This window comes from Balaenoptera musculus, chromosome X, assembly GCF_009873245.2.
Source record: "Balaenoptera musculus isolate JJ_BM4_2016_0621 chromosome X, mBalMus1.pri.v3, whole genome shotgun sequence".
Classification (NCBI taxonomy): domain Eukaryota; kingdom Metazoa; phylum Chordata; class Mammalia; order Artiodactyla; family Balaenopteridae; genus Balaenoptera; species Balaenoptera musculus.
The window spans coordinates 66,537,358-66,558,971 of NC_045806.1; the positions used below are offsets into that span (position 1 = coordinate 66,537,358).

At 36.2% G+C, this 21,614-nt stretch overlaps 1 pseudogene; it reads right to left on the reverse strand.

The window, feature by feature from the left end:
• Positions 1–695: 695 nt before the first annotated feature.
• On the reverse strand, positions 696–3,288 carry LOC118889127 (annotated as a pseudogene).
• Positions 3,289–21,614: the final 18,326 nt, after the last annotated feature.

Consider the following 21,614-nt stretch of genomic DNA (forward strand, 5'->3'; position numbering starts at 1 on the left):
ATAAAAACTTAATAAATTTTTGGAAAAGGAAGTTCCATTAACCAAAGTAATGTCTATTCTGAGCCCTGTAACACACAAAGCCTCAGAAATATTAATAAGTGTGATCAATGAGTATTTAGATGATACCTTGACATTTTACTTTGTAGTAGTTTAACTCCCTTCAGGGAGCAAACGTAACTTCCAATATGCAAATCTGAAAGAAATGCCTTGTTTTTGGTAAGACTATTAGTGAAGAAAGTCTAATATTCTGTCTAATAAGAATTTGTATAGAAAATAGCTACAAAAGATAAATAAGAAATGTAAAAATGATGCCACCTGAAATTCTTCAGTAGAAGACTGCACAAATTCATGATGTGAGCCAATTAAGACATCAATATATAAAAGAGGTAACACCAGTCTGAGGTAAGCACTAAAAGTTTAAAACTCCCAGGTACTTGAAAAATGTTTAGTTACCTGCTGTCATTGATATACATATATTTATGCTAATTTGTCTCTGTAAAAAAAGAGATTTATTGTAGTTAGATACAAAATGTGTAAACATAGTGTGCACTGATTAGTAAGAAAATAAAAACAATGAAGCTTAAAATTGTTGTCAGCCTTTTTAAAACACACACACACACACACACACACATATATATATATATATATATATATAAATATATAAATCGCAAGAAGAAAGACCCACTGTCTTTGGATCAACTAAGGATTTCATTAGAAGAGGTATCAATTTCTTCTTTGGGATGTTGGCTACCAGACAGGGGTTTACAATGTCCATTCTCAGTAAGTCGCTGGGTATAAAAGAAAATATAAGCTTGGGCCTTGCATATTTCATCCATAGTGCACATGTTTAGCTTGGAATCATTGCAGTGTACTCAGAACCCTCCTTCGGAATTATAACGCTAGGCAGTGTAATGTCCTGAGCCAAATCCTTTCCCGTGGTGCATTACTACAGCAGGTAAGTAATGAATAAAACATTCTGGTCTGTGAGATTTCAGAGATTCCCTGCAGCAATAGGGCTCCATGTTTAAGATTTCTTCAAAGCCAACATGAACACCAATCTTCTCTCAATTATTATGACCTGACCACCTGAATCGTTTGAGATGTAGTCTGAGAACCTGAAGTAGGTGGAAAATCATAAGCTGTTTGGGGGTTTCTGTGAGTATAACTGGTTTTGAGGAAAACCTTCTATGCTTTGAATTACACTGGTCACATATATAGATTTTTCCTTCTGAAGCTTCAGTTTTTGTGAATTTGGCCAACATTTTAGTAACCAGACACGGCTGGGAAGTAGTATCTTTTCCATTGCATTGGTATCTTTCTGGAAATTCCAGTGACAAGTCCCAGAAGGGTGCTATGATATTTGATTTGTTTTCACATGCAAGACATGTAACCTGACTGAGAAGTTGTCTATGAAAAATGTTATTCACAACATTCATAAAGTGTTTGATAAGTTGCCTTTGGGAAGTGGGGATAAGAGATGGTATCCTGGTATCAGTTGTCTCTAGTTCATGCTGTATTTTATCCAAAAGCTCACAAATAATTTCTCGAGCATCTTGTTAGGCATAACCACGAAAATCAGGTATTAATCTCCATACTGAGGGTAGCATAGCGAATGGTGTGACCAAGGCCCACTTTCCAGACCACATAACTTGGAACAAAGTATGCAATTCATGACAGAGAGAAGTGTATTATGAACTTGGCTTCCTTGGCTGAATAAGTTCTATCTTTCTACTCTTTGATGCTCCACCACTTAGTCCTGATGATAAACTTGGATGTCTGGAGCAAACAGAGCCTGTTTCTTTTTCTTGGCATTCATTCATTTGATATACTGTATCTGTGACTGGAGGACGCCTTTAAGATGATCTTGTTTTATCACTAGCTGTCACAGCCAGCCATCTGTTCAGATCAAGTTTGAAAAATATTGTCAAAAAATAAGTAAATGACTCAATACTTGAAGAACATAATTCATATAGCAAGTATTTCCAAAATTTCTCAATCCTGTTACACCAAGAGTTACAATTGGCGTTCATTTAATGGAGGAATCACCGGCAATTTTTAAAATTTTATTTTATTTATTTATTTTTTATCCAGCAGGTTCTTATTAGTTATCTATTCTATACATATTAGTGTATATATGTCAATCCCAATCTCCAAATTCATCCCACCACCACCACCACCACCCCCCTTGGTGTCCATACGTTTGTTCTCTACATCTGTGTCTCTATTTCTTTCTTGAAAACTGGTTCATCTGTACCATTTTTCTAGATTCCACATATATATATTAATATACAATATTTGTTTTTCTCTTTCTGACTTACTTCACTCTGTATGGCAGTTTCTAGGTCTGTCCACGTCTCTACAAATGACCCAATTTCATTCCTTTTTGTGGCTGAGCAATATTCCATTGTATATATGTACCACATCTTCTTCATCCATTTATCTGCCGATGGGCATCCAGGATGCTTCCATGACCTGGCTATTGTAAATATTGCTGCAATGAACATTGGGGTGCATGTCACTTGAATTTTTAATCTTACATCTTCTGAGGTGTATACTACTTCATCTTTTGCTGGTGATGCTAAGGTTTGAAGTGGTACTTGAACAGGAACTATTTATCTTGTGGGGGACTGATCTAGACCTTGCAAATGTAAACTCTTTCTTGGAGACATACTTTCCAATCCTGCTTTAACTTGATACTCTAATTCTTGCAGTCTTTTTTTCACTTCTCTTTTTGCTATTTTTTCCTGAAATTGTTCTTCTTGCATTTTTCATCCAATGGGTGACTGTTAAAACAAGTTCAAAATATTTTACCCATTAGTATCCTTCTCCTGTGCCAAAGAGCAGTATACATCTGATATACGTTTTGAAGCAGAGAGTGTGCGCCATTCTGTAAGAAATAAGAATCATCACTTGTACCCATAGACTGTAAAATACTTCCACTACCAGTGTTGCAGTGATAATTTTGACTTTTGATTGCACTTAATGTACTTCATAGTAACTTCAATTCTCCAGTTGCATTATCATTAAAAATATAATCATCACAAAGGTAACAAAAAAAAAACACATCTCATTCACCTCCAATGCAACAGGATGACTGCTTTCTTGAAAGTGCTTGAGTGCAGGTTCTTCAATATATCTTCCACAGACAACACAGGAACTGCTAACGCAAGCACAAATCAACTCAGTTGTATTGCAGTCCACACAATGCCATTTCTGAGTGTTGAGGATGGAATGGTCTTGAACAAGCCTCAACTGCCCAATGTGCTTGCACTTATCCGTTGTTAGCATTTAGTTTAGCTGAGAAATACATAATCCAAACAAGTCTCTGTTCACAACACCTGAAGCATCTGGAAAGATCCCGATCCAGAGCGGCCATCTTAGCGCTCTTCAGCGTGAAGCTGCAGCCGACCCTGCCTCCGTCCCCCCACTTCGGAGTTCCGGGAGGGGGCAGGCTGCTCTGCTCTGTGACTGTGGACGGATAGGTTGTCCACCTGAGGCTGGGAACCCACTTCTGGGCTCCAACTCCGCGTCGGTGCAGCATTAGCTTTTATATGAGTCTAAACGCACATGTTGTCACTTTTACATGGTAGCCGATGGCTTATCAACTATTTATAAGCTTTCATATATATGCTGAAGAGGAAGCAGTTCATTCTTTACCTGTGGCAGTTCAATATCTTTGCTGTAAACACCAAATGATTTATTTTTAGAAACTCATTTCTGAAGTCATTTTTCCCGTGGAACCTGTATGAATATTTGGACATTTTAGATTTAGGAAATGCTTTCATAAAAATTGGAAAAAAATAATAAAATGGCTGCATATGTACCCTCGTTACTTTGGTTACTCCAACGTGACTTGCCTTACTCCCCTTTCTAATCTCTATCAGCTCTACTTACTCAGAGTAGCATTTTACACATGGAATTATGTTATAAACGCATTCCTTAAGTTAAAAATAACATTAAATGTATACATATATCCCCTCCCTCTTGGACCTCCCTCTCACCTCCCCCCCCCCAAAAAAAAAACATTAAAAATGTTTAAAGTAACATTTGGTCAAAATTACTCTTGATTTTTTTTATGCTTCTTTTACATTGCCCATAGAAACACTAGGACAAATATTATTTTGGTATGCAATCCTGAAGAGTAACATATATGTGACTACATATACTTTATAAAGTATTAGATAGCAATTATGGTACATAAGAGGAAATACATATGTGTGCATAATTTAACAGTATTTTATTTAAATTAAATTATCATTTAAAGTTGAATTCATAGAAGTTAAATATAAGTATGATGGAATTCTAGATATACTCTCCTACAACTATTATTTTTTAATTCAGGCTACAGACCAAGAGCTACAAATCTAGTCTTAGACTGTAGAGGTAAATGAGGCAGAAAAGGAGTGGCGAAAGAGGTCATAATGCATTCACCAATTTCCTTTGTACAAATTATTTACCAGTACCTCAACTAGAGGATACATTTTTATAAATGTGCATGTGGGGAAGGGGGGGAAGATGGTTACTTCTTTGTTTCTCCCCACATTGCCTAGCATGATGCTGGGCACTCACCAGGTCCTCAGTAAAGAAGTGTTTGGTTTATGTCTGTCTGCCACTGGCACAAAGTGCATTACAGTTACATTTATACACAGAATGACTGGTGAGTCAATATATATCCTATGTGGAGCCAAGAAGAAGGACAAGGTTACAGCAAGCTGTTAGTACACTGACAGGAGCAGTGAAGGTGATCATGAATGCCTGGGAGTGCTTGAGCAATATGCCAATAGTTAGTCTGTGAGGGGAAAGTAGTGTCAGTGGACTCAGAGGCAGGTCAGAGTCAAATGTTGAGTCAACACAGCAGGAGAGATTAAGTCTGAGCAAAAGCAAACACAAGAATCAGAGACAGGGAGGGTACATGCAGTGCAGGAATGAGGGCAATGTGCAATTGGGCATGACAAATCACATGACAGGAGCTTAATACTGCAGTTGCTTTCTAAAGCTTGAGGGGCTGTGCTACAAAACTCCTGTCTTCCAAACAAGTCACTGTAAAATATCCTGGGAAGTTAAGTGGTAACTGCTTTCCATGATGACATGGATTTTGGACTGGTTCATTGACGAATTCCCATAGGACATTACAGTGTCTGGAACATAGTAGGTATGTAATAAATATTTATCAAACGAATGAACGCAGAAACATCTGTAGTGAATCTGCTAAGGGCTGATACCTCAATAAGATGCATGTATTTTCTTTCTTGCATTCATTCAACCAACTAAATAAGCACCAAAAATAATGAATTTCTAATACACAGGAAACTGTGAGGAATACAGATATATACAAACTGCATAATTCCTATCCTCAAAGAATTTTCAGTACCATAGAAATTTTAAGACTTACACTAAAGATATAATAAATGTGAAAATGGTGAGGGATATAAACAAAATGAATTAGAAATTCATAGAAGTGATTAACTCTGGCAGCAGATTAAAGAGAATTTTATATCTACTGGGTGACATTCGAGTTAAATACTGAAAGACAGGGAAGCTTGATGACAATAAATATAGGAAAAGGACAACTTAATTAGAAAGAAGGATCATCAGCAAATCACAGTAATGGGAAACTGCATGATTGAGAAACAGATAATCATCTAGTTTGCTTAGGAATATGACACATATTGCAAAGAGAATAGTGAGAGAAGAAGGAAAGGTAAAATGGGTAATTACTAGGGGGATTATCAAGCACCAGGCTAAGAAGTGTTAAACTGTACTATGAATATTTGAATGCTTTGGGTAAGGGAAGACATAGCCAGAGCTGTTCTTTAGAAAGATTAATCTGATATATAGGGTGGGCTGGAGAAAATAGCTAGTAGAAGACAGAGTGTCATGTAGAAAACAATTACAATAGCCAAGAACAAACAAACATCAAAGTAGTGAGACTGGGGAGTGACATCAGCAACACGGTGGCATGAGACATTCCTCCTTTTTATCCCCCTTTTTAATCAATTATTTTAACATCCAGACATGAACAAGAGCAATTTTGTGGGGGTTTCCAGACATCACGCCTTTCTCTAAGGGACTCAAGAATAATCTTTCTCACAAGTGTGCCAGTACGAGATAGATAAACCCCCATATGGACTATGGAACCAGAGGAACCAATGAGACTGCCTGGACCACTCTTGCCCCTGTTAGGTAAGAATTGGGTGAGTGCTGATTTAGACAGGTACTCACCCACGAGACAGAACTTGCAGAAGTCCAATCCTTCTGAAGGGAGAATTCAGCACACTATTGGAAAACAAAAACAACTAAAAAGAAAGATACAAGTTTGGTCACAGAGGAGGTGAGCTTGGTCACAGCAGAGGTAATAAGAGAAACATTCCAGGTGCTGCCCCACCTCCAAGAAGCACTGATCAGGATTGATTTATCAGGAGGAGGCAAGTCTCCTGCAGGGAGAAAGGAGGGCAGGGAGAGAGGGCCTGACTACCCTAATCTGGGGGGAGGCAGTTGGAGAAACTAATTTTTCTTCACCAGCACCGAGAGTACTAAGGTGAGATCTCTGCCACTGGGGGGAGGAGATAAGTGAGAAAGAAGGAAGTTTAAAAATTCAAATGGCCTTGAAATGGTTGAACTCTACAGAAAGTTCCCCCACACTCCCACAGGCATAGGATTTCCCTATCATGTCAATGGGTGCACCAAATACACCAAGTACTATATCCACACTTCCCTCCACTCTGCTGCTGATTCCCTGTACATGCTCCCAAGTGTGTCATGAGAGTGATCTCTAGTAGACAAGGAGCATGCTCAGAAAACGGGTCACAGTTGATAAACAAGGGAGAAACCACTCACTTGTGCTACAGCACCACATTCTGGAATAAAAAAGAAAGATTTCTAATTACGATGCTGGTGAATCATAAGAACCAAAGAGAAAAAAAATTTAGTTAAACTGGCATCTGCTACTTCAAAAGTGAAAACAGAAATGTATAGCTACAAACAAAATGAAAAAAAAATCAAGGAAATATGGTATCACAAAAACAAAATGGCAATTCTCCACAACTGAACTCAAAGTCATGAAATATTGCAATCTAACTGATAAATAATTCAAAGTAACTGATATATGAAAAATGTCATGGATATTTTGATAGGGAATGCATTAAGTCTGTAGAGTGCTTTGAATAATATAGACATTTTAACAATATTAACTTTTCCAAACCAAGAACACAGGATAACTTTCCATTTCTTTGTATCATTTTCATATTCCTTCATCAAAGTTTTATAATTTCCAGAGTATAGGTTTTCACCCTTATGGTTAAGTTTATTCCTAGGTATTTTATTTCATTTTATTTTGATACAATTGTAAATGGTAATTTCATAATTTCTCTCTCTGATAGTTCATTGTTAGTTTTTAGAAAAGCAGATTTCTGTTTATTAATATTGTATCCTGTAATATTATAAAATTAATTTATTAGCTTTAATAGTTTTTAGGTAAAGACTTTAGGGTCTTATACATAGAGTATCACACCATCTATAAAATAGTGAGAGTTTTACTTCTGCCCTTCCAACTTGGATGTCTTTTGTTTCCTTTTCTTTTCTTATTGCTATGGCTAGGACTTCCAATATTATGTTAAATAGAAATGGCAAGAGTGGGCATCCTTGTCTTGTTCCTGATTTTAGAGGAAAAGCTTTCAGGTTTTCTTCATTAATTATGATGTTACTTGTGGGTTTGTTACAAAGGGTCTTTATTATGTTGAGATATGTTCCCTCTATACAAAATTTGATAAGAGCTTTTATCATCAGTGGATGTTGAATTTTTTCAAATGCATTATTTGCAACTATTGAGATGATCAGTATTTTTTTATCTTCCTTTTGTTAATGTGGTGTATCACATTGATTGATTTCTCACTAGTGAAACATATTTGTATCCCTGGTATAAATCCCACTTGAGCATGATTTATTATCTTTAAAAATTATTGTTGAATTTCATTATCTAATGTTTTGTCAAGGGTTTTTGCTTCTGTATTCATCAGAGATATTGGGCTATAATTTTCTTTTTCTCTAGTTTTGTCTCTGGTTTTGATATCAGGGTAATTGTGACTTCATAGAATCAATTTGGGAGTGTTTCATCCCCTTCAAATTTTTGGAATAGTTTGAGAAGGATAAGTATTAATTCTCCTTAATATGTTTGGTAGAATTCTCCTATGAAGCCATCCTGCCCTGGACTTTTGTTTCCTGGGAGTGATTTTATTACACATTCATTTTCACTACTAGTGATCAGTCTGTTTATATTGTACATTTCTTCCTGATTTAGCATTGGAAGGTTGTATGATTTTTAAAATTTTTCCTTTACTTCTAGGTTGACCAGTTTATTGGCATATAACTGTTTGTAGTATTCTCTTATTTTTTTTTTCTCTGTGGAATCTTTTATTATTTCTCCCTATCATTTCTTATTTTGTTTATTTGGGTCCTCTGTCTTTTATTCTTAATAATCCTGGCTAAAGTTTTATCAATTTAGTTCATGTTTTCAAAAATCATCTCTTGGTTTCATTGATCTTTTTTTATTATTTTTGGTCTCTATTTTATTTGTTTATTGTCTGATCTTTATTATTTCCAATCTTCTGTTGACTCTGGGCTTCATATGTTCTTGTTTTTCTAATTCCTTTATATGTAAAGTTAGATTATTTATTTGAGATTTTTCTTGTTTCTAGAGGTAGGCCTGTGTCACTATAAATGCCCATCTTAGAAATGCTTTTGCTGCATCCCATAGATTTTGGAAAGTTGCATTTCCATTTTCATCTGTCTCAAGGTAACATCAGATTTTCTCTTTGATTTTTTTCATTGACCCATTTGTTTTTTTTTTTTGTTTTTTTTAGTCCCCATGTGTTGTGCTTTTCCAGTTGTTTCTTCATATAATTGACTTCTAGTTTCATACCATTGTGGTCAGAACCCATGACATTTTTCAGAGAGCTAGAACAAATAATTCTAAAAAATATGTGGAAATAAAGAAGACCCTGCATTGCCAAAGAAATCCTGAGGGGGAAAAAACAAAACAAAACAAAACAAAACAAAAAAACAGAGGTACCACACTCCCTGAGTTCAGACTGAATTACAAAACCATAGTAATCAGAACAGCATGGTACTGACACAAAAACAGACATATAGGGCAATGGAACAGAAAATAAAGCCCAAAATAAACCCACACACTTATTGTCAATTAATCTATGACAAAGGAGCAAAATATACAGTGAAGAAAAAAACAGTTTCTTCAATAAGTTGAGGGCTCAAATCAATAAAAATAGAAATGAAAAAGTAGATGTTAAAATGGACACCACAGAAATATAAAGGATAATAAGAGAATACTGCAAGAAACTATATGCCAATAAAATGGAAAACCTAGGAGAAATGGACACATTCTTAGAAAGGTACAATTCTCCCAAGACTGAAGCAAGAAGAAACAGAAAATATGAACAGACCAATCACAAGTATTAAAATTGAAAATGTGATTTAAAATTTCCCAACAAACTGAAGTCTAGGACCAATTGGCTTCATACACGATTTCTGTCAAACATTTAGAGAAGAGTTAATGCATATCCTTTTGAAACTATTCCAACAATTGCAAAGGAAGGAACACTCCCAAACTCATTCTATGAGGGCAACATCACCATGACACAAAAACCAGAAAATGATATCTCAAAAACCAAAATTATATACCAATATCACTAATGAATATAGATGCAAAAATCCTCAACAAAATACTAGCAAACCAAATTCAACAATACATTAAAAGGATCATACACCATGATCAAGTGGGGTTTATCATAGGGATGCAAGAATTTTAAAATATCCATAAATCAATCAGTGTGATACACCACATCAACAAACTGAAGAATAAAAAATCATATGATCATCTCAATAGATGTAGACAAAGATTTTGATAAATTTCAACACCTATTTATGGCAGGAACTTTCCAGAAAATGGGCATACTGGGAACATACCTCAACACAATAAAGGTCATATATGACAAATCTACAGCTAACATCATACTTAACAATGTCAAATGGAAAGCATTTCCTCTAATATCAGGAACAAGACAAGGATATCCACTATTGCCACTTTTGTTCAACATAGTTTAGGAAGTCTTAGCCATGGCATTCAGAGAAGAAAAAGAAATAAAGGGAATTTAAATTGGAAAAGAAGAAGTAAAACTGTAACTCTTTGCAGATGAGATGATACTATACATAAAAAATCCTAAAGACCTACCAGAAAACTATCAGAGCTCATCAATGAATTTGGTAAAGTTGCATGACAAAAAATAAATACAGAGAAATCTGTTGCATTTCTATACACTAATAACAAAATATCAGAAAGAGACATTAAATAAGAATACCATTTACCATTACATCAAAAATAATAAAATACCTAGGAATAAATCTACCTGAGGAGGCAAAAGACCAGTACTCTGAAAACTATAAGATGTTGATGTAAGAAACTGAAGATGACATAAACAGATGGAAAGCCATAACATTTTCCTGGATTAGAAAAATCATTATTGTCAAAATGGCTATACTACCCATGGCAATCTACAGATTCAATGCAATTCCCATCAAATTATCAATGGCATTTTTCACAAAACTAGAAGAAAAAATCTTAAAATTTGTATTGAGACACAAAAGACCCCGAATAGCCAAATCAATATTGAGAAAGAAAAATGGAGCTGGAGGAATCCAGCTGCCTGATTTTAGCCTATATTACAAAACTACGGTCATGAAAACAGTATGGCTTCAATATAAAAAAAGGCCATATATGAAAAACCCACAGAAAACATTATCTCAATGGTGAAAACTTGAAAACATTTCCTCTAAGATCAGGAACAAGACATGTGTGCTCTCTCTCACCACTATTATTCAATGTAGTTTTGGAAGTTGTAGCCACAGCAATCAGAGAAAAAAAAGAAATAAAAGGAATCCAAATTGGAAAAGAAGAAGCAATATTGTCACCTTTTGCAGTTGACATGATACTATAAGGGAAAATCCTAAAGATGCCACCAGAAAACACTTAGAGCTAATCAATGAATTTGGTAATGTAGCAGGATACAAAATTAATACACAGAAATGTCTTGCATTTCTATACATTAACAATGAAAGATAGGAAAGAGAAATTAAGAAAACAATCCCATTTACCATTGCAAATAAAAGAATAAAATACATAGGAATAAACCTACCTAAAGAGGCAAAAGACTTGTACTCCATAAACTATAAGACACTGATGAAAGAAATCAAAGACAACACAAAACAGGTAGAGAGATATACCATGTTCTTGGATTGGAAGAATCGATATTGTGGAAATGCCTGTATTACACAAAGCAATCTACAGATTCATGGTAATCCCTTTCAAAGAGCCAATGGCATCTTTCACAGAACTATAACAAAAAAAGTTTTAATTTGTATGGAAACACAAAAGACCCTGAATAACAAAAGCAATCTTAAGAAAGAAAAATGGAGCTGGAGGAATAAGGCTCCATGACTTCAGATTATACTACAAAGCTACAGTAATGAAAAAAAGAATGGTACTGGCACAAAAACAGAAAGATATATCAATGGAACAGGATAGAAAGCCCAGAGATAAACCCACAAACCTATGGCCGCCTAATCTATGGCAAAGGTGGCAAGAATATACAATGGAGAATACAGAGCCTTTTCAATAAGTGGTGTTGGGAAAACTGGAGAGCTACATGTAAATGAATGAAATTAGAACCTCCATGACACCATACACAAAAATAAATTCAAAATGGATAAAAGACCTAAATGTCAGGCCAGACAAAATAAAACTCTTAGTGGAAAACATAGGCAGAACACTCTTTGACATAAACTGCAGCAAGATCTTTTCTTGATCCACCTCCTAGAGTAACAAAAATAAAAAAATAAATAAACAAATGGGACCTAATTAAACTTAAAAGATTTTGCACAGCAAAGGAAACCATAAACAAGATGAAAAGACAACCCTCAGAATGGGAGAAAATATTTGCCAACAAATCAATGGACAAGGCACTAATCTCCAAAACGTACAAACAGTTCATGCAGCTCAATATCAAAAAAGCAAACAACTCAGTAAAAAATGGGTGAAAGACCTAAATGGTCATTTCTCCAAAGAAGACATACAGATGGCCAAGAGGTACATGAAAAGATTCTCAACATCACTAATTATTAGAGAAATGCAAATCAAAAGTACAATGAGGTATCACACTCACACCGGTCAGAGTGGCCACCATCAAAAAATCTACAAATAATAAATGCTGGAGAGGGTGTGGATAAAAGGGAACCCTCTTGCAATGTTGGTGAGAATGTAAATTGATACAGCCACTATGGAGAAGAGTATGGAGGTTCCTTAAAAAACTAAAAATAGAGCTACCATATGACCCAGCAATCCCACTACTGGGCATATACCCAGAGAAAACCATAATTCAAAAAGACACATGTGAGAGGGGTGCCTTCAAGATGGTGGAGGAGTAAGAATTGGAGATCACCTTCCTCCCCACAAATACATCAAAACTACATCTACATGTGGAACAACTCCTACAGAAAACCTACTGAACGCTGGCAGAAGATCTCAGACTTACCAAAAGGCAAGAAACTCACCATGAACCTAGGTAGGGCAAAAGAAAAGAGGAAAAACAGAGACAAAAGAATAGTGAAGGGACCTGCCCCTCTGAGAGGGAGCTGTGAATGTGGAAAAGTTTCCACATACTAGGAAACCCCTTCACTGGCGGAGACAAGGGGTGGGCAGTGGGGAAGCTTCAGAGCCACGGAGGAGAGCAAAGCAACAGGGGTGCAGAGGACAAAGTGGAGAGTGTCCTGCACAAAGGATCAGTTCCAACCAGCACTCACCAGCCTGAGAGGCTTGTATGATCACCCACCAGGGCAGGTGGGGGCTGGGAGCTGAAGCTCAGCCTTCAGAGGTCAGATCCCAGGGAGAGGACTGGGCTTGGCTGGGTGAACACAGCCTGAAGGGGGCTAGTATGTCACAGCTATCCTGGCGGGAGATGGGGAAAATGTCTGGACCTGCTGAAGAGGCAAGGGACAATTGTTTCGGGGTGTGTGAGGAGAGGAGATTCAGAGCACTGCCTAAATGAGCTCCAGATATGGGCATGAGCTGCGGCTATCAGCGTGGACACCAGAGATGGCCATGAAACACTAAGGCTGCTGCTGCAGCCAACAAGAAGACTCTGCACAACCACAGGTCACACTATCCACACCTCTCCTCCCAGGAGCCTGTGCAGCCCACCAGTGCCAGGGTCCCGTGATCCAGGGACACATTCCCAGGGAGAACACATGGCGTGCCTCAGCAGCTGAAACTTCATGCCAGCCTCTGCCGTTGGAGGCTCGCTGCACATTCCATACCCCTCCCTCCCCCCAGCCTGAATGAGCCAAAGCACCCTAATTAGCTGATCCAATCCTTTAACCCTGTCCTGTCTGGGCAGGAAAGAGGTGCTCTCAGGTGACCTGCACAAAGAGGCGTGGCTGAATCCAAAGCTGAAACCCAGGAGCTGGGCGAACAAAAAAGAAAAAGGGAAATTTCTCCATGCAGACTCAGGAGCAGCAGATTGAATCTCCACAATCAACGTGAGTACCCTGTATCAGTGGAATACCTGAATAGACAATGAATCATACCAAAACTGAGGAGGTGGACTTTGTGAGCAACTGTACACTTGGGGTTTGCTTTCTGCATTTAATTTGTTTCTGGTTTTATGTTTATCTTAGTTTAGTATTTAGAGCTTATTATCACTGGTAGATTTGTTTATTGATTTGGTTGCTCTCATCCTTTTATATATATATAACTTATTTTCTTTTTGTGCATGTATATATGTATGCTTCTATCTGTGATTTTTTTCTGTATAGCTTTGCTTTTGCCATTTACACTAGGGTTCTGACTATCCGGTTTTTTGTTTTGTTTTGTTTTTTTGCTTTTTTGGTGTTTTTTTTATGTTTTAGTATACTTTTTAGCACTTGTTATCATTGGTGGATTTGTTTTTGGTTTGGTTGTCCTCTTCTTTCTTTCTTTTTTTTAATTTTTAATATTTAAAAAAAATTTATTTTACTAACTTTATTTTATTTTATTTTCTCTTTTTTTTTCTCCCTTTTCTTCTGAGCCATATGGCTGACAGGGTCTTGGTGCTCTGGCCGCTTGTCAGGCCTGTGCCTCTGAGGTGGGAGAGCTGAGTTCAGGACATTGGACCACAGGAGACCTCCTGGCCCAACATATCAAACAGTGAAAGCTCTCCCAGAGATCTCCATCGCAATGCTAAGACCCAGCTCCACTCAACGACCAGCAAGCTACAGTGCTGGACACCCTATGCCAAACAATGTGCAAGACAGGAACACAACCCCACTCATTAGCAGAGAGGCTGCCTAAAATCATAATAAGGCCACAGACACCCCAAAACACACCACCAGACGTGGACCTGCCCAACAGAAAGACAAGATCCAGGCTCATCCACCAGAACACAGGCACCAGTACCCTCCAATAGGAAGCCTACACAACTCACTGAATCAACTTTACCCACTGGGAGGAGACACCAAAAACAACAGGAACTACTAACCTGCAGCCTGTGAAAAGGAGACCCCAAAACACATTATGTTAAGCAAAATGAGAAAACAGAGAAATACACATAAGATGAAAAAGCAAGGTAGAGACTCCCCAGACCAAATAAATGAAGAGGATATCGGCAGCCTACCTGAAAAATAATTCAGAGTAATGATAGTAAAGATGATCCAAAATCTTGGATATAGAATGCAGAAAATACAAGAAACATTTAAGAAGGATTTAGAAGAATTAAAGAGCAAACAAACAATGATGAACAACACAATAAATGAAATTAAAAACTCTCTAGATGGAATCAATAGCAGAATAACTGAGGCAGAGGAAAGGATAAGTGACCTGGAAGATAAAATAGTGGAAATAACTACTGCAGAGCAGAATAAAGAAAAAAAGAATGAAAATAATTGAGAACAGTCTCAGATACTTCTGGGACAACATTAAACGTACCAACATTCGAATTATAAGGGTCCGAGGACATGAAGAGAAAGAAAAAGGGACTGAGAATATATTTGAAGGGATTATAGTTGAAAACTTCCCTAATATAGGTAAGGAAATAGTCAATCAAGTCCAGGAAGAGCAGAGAGTCCCATACAGGAAAACTCCAAGGAGAAACACAGAAAGACAAAAATTAATCACACTATCAAAAGTTAAATGCAAAGAAAAAATATTAAAAGCAGGTAGGGAAAAGCAACAATTAAGATACAATGGAATCCCCATAAAGTTAACAGCTGACTTTTCAGCAGAAACTCTGCAACACAGAAGGGTGTGGCAGGACAAACTTAAAATGATGAAAGGGGAAAAAAATACAACGAAGATTTCTCTACACAGCAAGGATCTAATTCACATTCGACAGAAATTAAAAGCTTTACAGACAAGCGAAAGCTAAGAGAATTCAGCACTACCAAACCAGCTCTACAAGAAATGCTAAAGGAACTTCTCTAGGAAGGAAACACAAGAGAAGGAAAAGACTTACAATAACAAACCCAAAACAATTAAGAAAATGGTAATAGGGACATGCATATTGATAACTACCTTAAATGTAAACGATTAACTGCTCCAACCAAAAGACATAGGCTGGCTGAATGGATACAAAAACAAGACCCGTATATATGCTGTCTACAAGAGACACACTTCAGACCTAGGGACACATACAGATTGAAAGTGAAGGGATGGAAAAAGATATTCCATGCAAATAGAAATAAAAATAAAGCTGGAGTAACAATTCTCATATCAGATGAATAGACTTTAAAATAAAGCCTATAACAAGAGACAAAAAGGGCACTACATAATGATCAAGGGATCAATCCAAGAAGAAGATATAACAACTGTAAATATTTATGTACCCAAGCTAGGAGAATATTAATATTTAAGGCAAATGCCAACAGCCACAAAAGGGGAAATTGACACAATCATAGTAGGGGACGTTAACACCTCACATTCACCAATGGACAGATCATCCAAAATGAAAATAAATAAGGAAACAGAAGTTTTAAATGATACATTAAAAAAGATGGACTTGATATTTATTGGACATTCCAACCAAAAAAAGCAGATTACACTTTCTTCTCAAGTGCTCATGGAACATTCTCCAGGATAGACCATATCTTGGGTCACAAATCAAGCCTTGGTAAATTTAAGAAAATTAAAATCATATCAAGTACCTTTTCTGACCACACGCCTTGACTCTAGATATCAATTACAGAAAAAAAATCTGTAAAAAATACAAACACATGGAGGCTAAACAACACACTACTTAATAAGCAAGAGATCACTGAAGAAATCAAAATAATACCTAGAAACAAATGACAATGAAAACACGATGACCCAAAACCTATGGGATGCAGCAAAACAGTTCTAAGAGGAAAGTATATAGCAATACACTCTTACCTCAAGAAAGAAGAAATGTCTCAAATAAACAATGTAAACTTACGCCTAAAGCAATTAGAGAAAGAAGAACAAAAAAACCCCCAAAGTTATCAGAAGGAAAGAAATCATAAAGATCAGATCAGAAATAAATAAAAAAGAAATGAAGGAAACAAGAGCAAAGATCAATAAAACTAAAAGCTGGTTCTTTGAGAAGATAAGATAAATGATAAACCATTAGCCAGACTCATCAAGAAAAAAAGGGAAAAGCCTCAAATCGATAGAATTAGAAATGAAAAGAGAGAAGTAACAACTGACACTGCAGAAATACAAAGGATCATGAGAGATTACTACAAGCAATTATATGCCAATAAAATGGACAACCTGGGAGAAATGAAGAAATTCTTAGAAAAGCACAACTTTCTGACACTGAACCAGGAAAAAGTAGAAAATATAAACAGACCAATCACAAGCACTGAAATTGAAATGGTCATTAAAAATCGTCCAACAAACAAAAGCCCAGGACCAGATGGCTTCAAAGGTTTGAATTCTATCAAACGTTTAGAGAAGAGTTAACACCTATCCTTCTCGAACTCTTCCAAAATATAGCAGAGGGAAGAACACTCCCAAACTCATTCTACAAGGCCACCATCACCCTGATACCAAAACTAGACAAAGATGCCACAAAAAAAGAAAACTACAGGCCAATATCACTGATGAACATAGATGCAAAATCCTCAAAAAAATACTGGCAAACAGAATCCACAGCACATTAAAAGGCTCATATACCGTAATCAAGTAGGGTTAATCCTAGGAATGCGAGGATTATTCAATATATGCAAATCAATCAATGTGATAAACCATATTAACAAATTGAAGGGGAAAACCATATGATCATTTCAACAGATGCAGAAAAATATTTTGACAAAATTCAACACCCATTTATGATAAAAACCCTCAAGAAAGTAGGCATAGAGGGAACTTATGCCAACATATTAAAGACCATATATGACAAACCCACAGCCAACATCGTTCTCAATGGTAAAAAACTGAAACCATTTCCACTAAGATCAGGAACAAGGCAAGATTGCTCATTCTCACCACTATTATTCAACATAGTTTTGGAAGTTTTAGCCATAGCAATCAGGAAGAAAAAGAAATAAAAGGAATCCAAATCAGAAAAGAAGAAATAAAACTGTCACTGTTTACAGATGACTTGATAATATACATGGAGAATCCTAAAGATGCTACTAGAAAACTACTAGAGCTAATCAATGTATTTGGTAGAGTAGAAGGATACAAAATTAATGCACAATTATCTCTTGCATTCTTATACACCAATGATTAAAAATCTGGAAGAGAAATTATGGAAACTCTCCTGTTTACCATTGCCAAAAAAAAAAAAGAATAAAATTCCTAAGAATAAACCTATCTAAGGAGACAAAAGCCCTGTATGCAGAAAGCTATAAGACACTGATGAAAGAAATTAAGGATGATACAAACAGATGGAGAGATATACCATGTTCTTGGATTGGGAGAATCAACATGGTGAAATTGACTATACTAACTAAAACAATCTACAGAATCATTGCAATACCAATCAAACTACCAATGTCATTTTTTACAGAACAAGAGAAAAATATTTCACAATTTGTGTGGAAACACAAAAGACCCTGAATAGAGAAAGCATTCTTGAGAAAGAAAAACGGAGCTGGAGGAATCAGGCTCCCGGGATTCAGACTATACTACAAAGCTACAGTAATCAAGAGAGTATGGTCCTGGCACAGAAACAGCAATATAGATCAATGGAACAGGATAGAAAGCCCAGAGATAAACCCACACACATATGGTCACCTTATCTTTGATAAAGGAGGCAAGGACATACAATGGAGAAAAGAGAGCCTCTTCAGTAAGTTGTGCTAGGAAAACTGGACTGCTACATGTAAAAGAATGAAATTAGAACATTTCCTGACACCATACACAAAAATAGAGTCAAAATGGATTAAAGACCTAAATATAAGACCAGACACTATAAAACTCTTAGAGGAAAACATAGGCAGAACAGTCCATGACATAAATCACAGCAAGATCCTTATTGACCCACCTTCTAGAAAAATGGAAATAAAAGCAAAAATAAACAAATGGGACCAAATGAAACATAAAGGCTTTTCCACAGCAAAGGAAACCAAAATCAAGATGAAAAGACAACCCTCAGAATGGGAGAAAATATTTGCAAATGAAGCAACTGACAAAGGATTAATCTCCAAACTATACAAGCAGCTCATACAACTCAATATAAAAAAAAAAAAAACAATCCAATCCAAAAATGTGCAGAATACTTAAAAAGACATTCCTCCAAGGAAGATATACAGAATGCCAACAAACACATGAAAGTATGCTCAGCATCACTAATCATTAGAGAAATGCAATGCAAAACTATGATGAGGTATCCCCTCACACCGGTCAGAATGGCCATCATCAAAAAATCTACAAACAATAAATGTTGGAGAGCATGTGGAGAAAAAGTAACCCTCTTGCACTGTTAGTGGGAATGTAAATTGATACAGCCACTATGGAGAACAGTATGGAGGTTCGTAAAACAACTAAAAATAGAACTACCATACGACCCAGCAATCCCTCTACTGGGCATATACCCTGAGAAACCATAATTCGAAAAGAGTCATGTATCACAATATTCATTGCAGCTCTATTTACCTTAGCCAGGATATGGAAGCAACCTAAATGTCTATCAACAGATGAATGGATAAAGAAAATGTGGCACATATATACAATGGAATATTACTCATCCATATATAGAAATGAAATTGAGTTTTTTTGTAGTGAGGTGGATGGACCTAGAGAGTGTCATACATAGTGAAGTAAGTCAGAAAGAGAAAAACAAGTACCACATGCTAACACATATATATGGAATCTAAAAGGAAGAAAAAACTGGTTCTGAAGAACCTAGGGACAGGACAGGAATAAAGACGCAGACATAGAGAATTGATTTGAGGACACAGGGAGGGGGAAGGGTAAGTTGGGACGAAGTGAGAGAGTGGCATGGACATATATACACTACCAAATGTAAAATAGATAGCTAGTGAGAAACAGCTGCATAGCACAGGGACATCAGCTTGGTGCTCTGTGTCCACCTACAGGTGTGGGATAAGGAGGGTGGAGGGTGACGCAGGAGGGCGTAGATATGGGGATATATGTATATGTATGGCTGATTCACTTCACTGTAAAGCAGTAACTTACAAAACATTGTAAAGCAATTATACTCCAATAAAGTTGTTAAATAATATATATACATACGTGATCAATGTGGAACAACAACAACAACACCAAAAAAAAAAACGACACATGCATCCCAGTGTTAATTGCAGCACTATTTACAATAGTTAATACATGGAAGCAAGCTAAATATCCAAAAATGGAGGAATGAATAAAGAAGATGTGGTCCATGTATGCAATGGAATATTACCCAGCCATAAAAAGGAATGGAATTGGGTCATTTGTAGAGATGTGGATGGACCTAGCAAGTATCATACAGAGTGAAATAAGTCAGAAAGAGAGAAAAAAAGGTCGTATATTTATGCATATATGTGGAATATAAAAAACTGGTATAGATGATCTTATTTGTAAAGCAGAAATAGAGACACAGAGACAGAGATCAAATGTATCTGTTCCAAGGGGGAAGGGAGGGTGGGATAAATGGGGTCATGGGGATTAACATATATACACTATTGATACTATATATAAAATAGTTAACTAATGAGAACCTACGGTATTGCACAGGGAACTCTACTCAGTGCTCTGCAGTTACCTAAATGAGAAGGAAATCCAAAAAATAGGGTATATGTGTGTATGTATAGATGATTAACTTTGCTGTACTGTAGAAACTAACACAATATTGTAAAGCAACTATACTCCAATAAAAATTAAAAGAACGGAAAGAAACAAAGGGTTAAAATGAACATTTCTTTAATGCACCATTTCCGGTCAGACACCTCCACATCAACCAAACATATGAAGTCAAGCACACATTATGATATACTGTATATTTGAATGAAGATATTAGTATGGAGAGATTAAACACTTCCTGCACTATGCACTGCTTTATCATTAATTGAAATTTCGCACTTATGCTCTGCAGAATTATGTGTTTTTACATTGATATTATTGATTATTTTCTCTTTAACCTAATGAACATCTTTGCAAATGAAGGCAGTATTGATGCTGCTATAAAATTGTCCCCCTGCGGAAAAAATTCCTACAGGTACAGTCATATGGTAAATTTATGTTTAGCCATTTAATAAACTGCCAAACTCTTTTACAAAACTGGCTGCTTTATTTCAAATTTCCACATACTATGTAAAAGAATTTCAATTTCTCCACAACCTCATAAACACTTCTTGCTGTTTGTCATTTTGTTTATAATCATATTCTAGTGGGTATGAAGTGGTGTACATTTGTATTTCCCTAATGAGTAAAGATGAGTTTCTTTTTATGTGCTTATTGGGTGTTCAAATATTATCATCAATGGAAAACTATTAAAATGTTTGATCAGTTTTGAAAAAAAAAAAAAGAAAGCAGTATGATACTGGAACAAAAACAGAAATATAGGTCAATGGAATGGGATAGAAAGCCCAGGAATAAACCCACACACTTATGGTCATTTAATTTACAACAAAGGAGGCAAGACTATGCCGGGGAGAAAAAACAGTCTCTTCAATAAACGGTGGTGGGAAAACTGGACAACTACATGTAAAAATGAAATTAGATCCTTCTTTAACACCATACACAAAAATAAAATCAAAATGGATTAAAGACATAAATGTAAGACTGAATACTATAAAATTCTTAGAGGAAAACATAGGCAGAACACCTTTTGACATAAATGGCAGCAATATCTTTTGTGATCCCTCTCCTAGAATAAGGAAATAGAAACAAAAATAAACAAATGGGACCTAATCAAACTCAAAGGCTTTTGCACAGCAAAGGAAACCATAAACAAAGCAAAAAGACAACCCATAGAATGGAAGAAAATATTTGCAAATGATACGACTGACAAGGGATTAGTTTCCAAAATTTACCAACAGCTCATGGGCTCAATATCAAAAAAAAAAAAAAAAAATCAAAAAAAAGGGCAGAAGACCTAAATAGACAT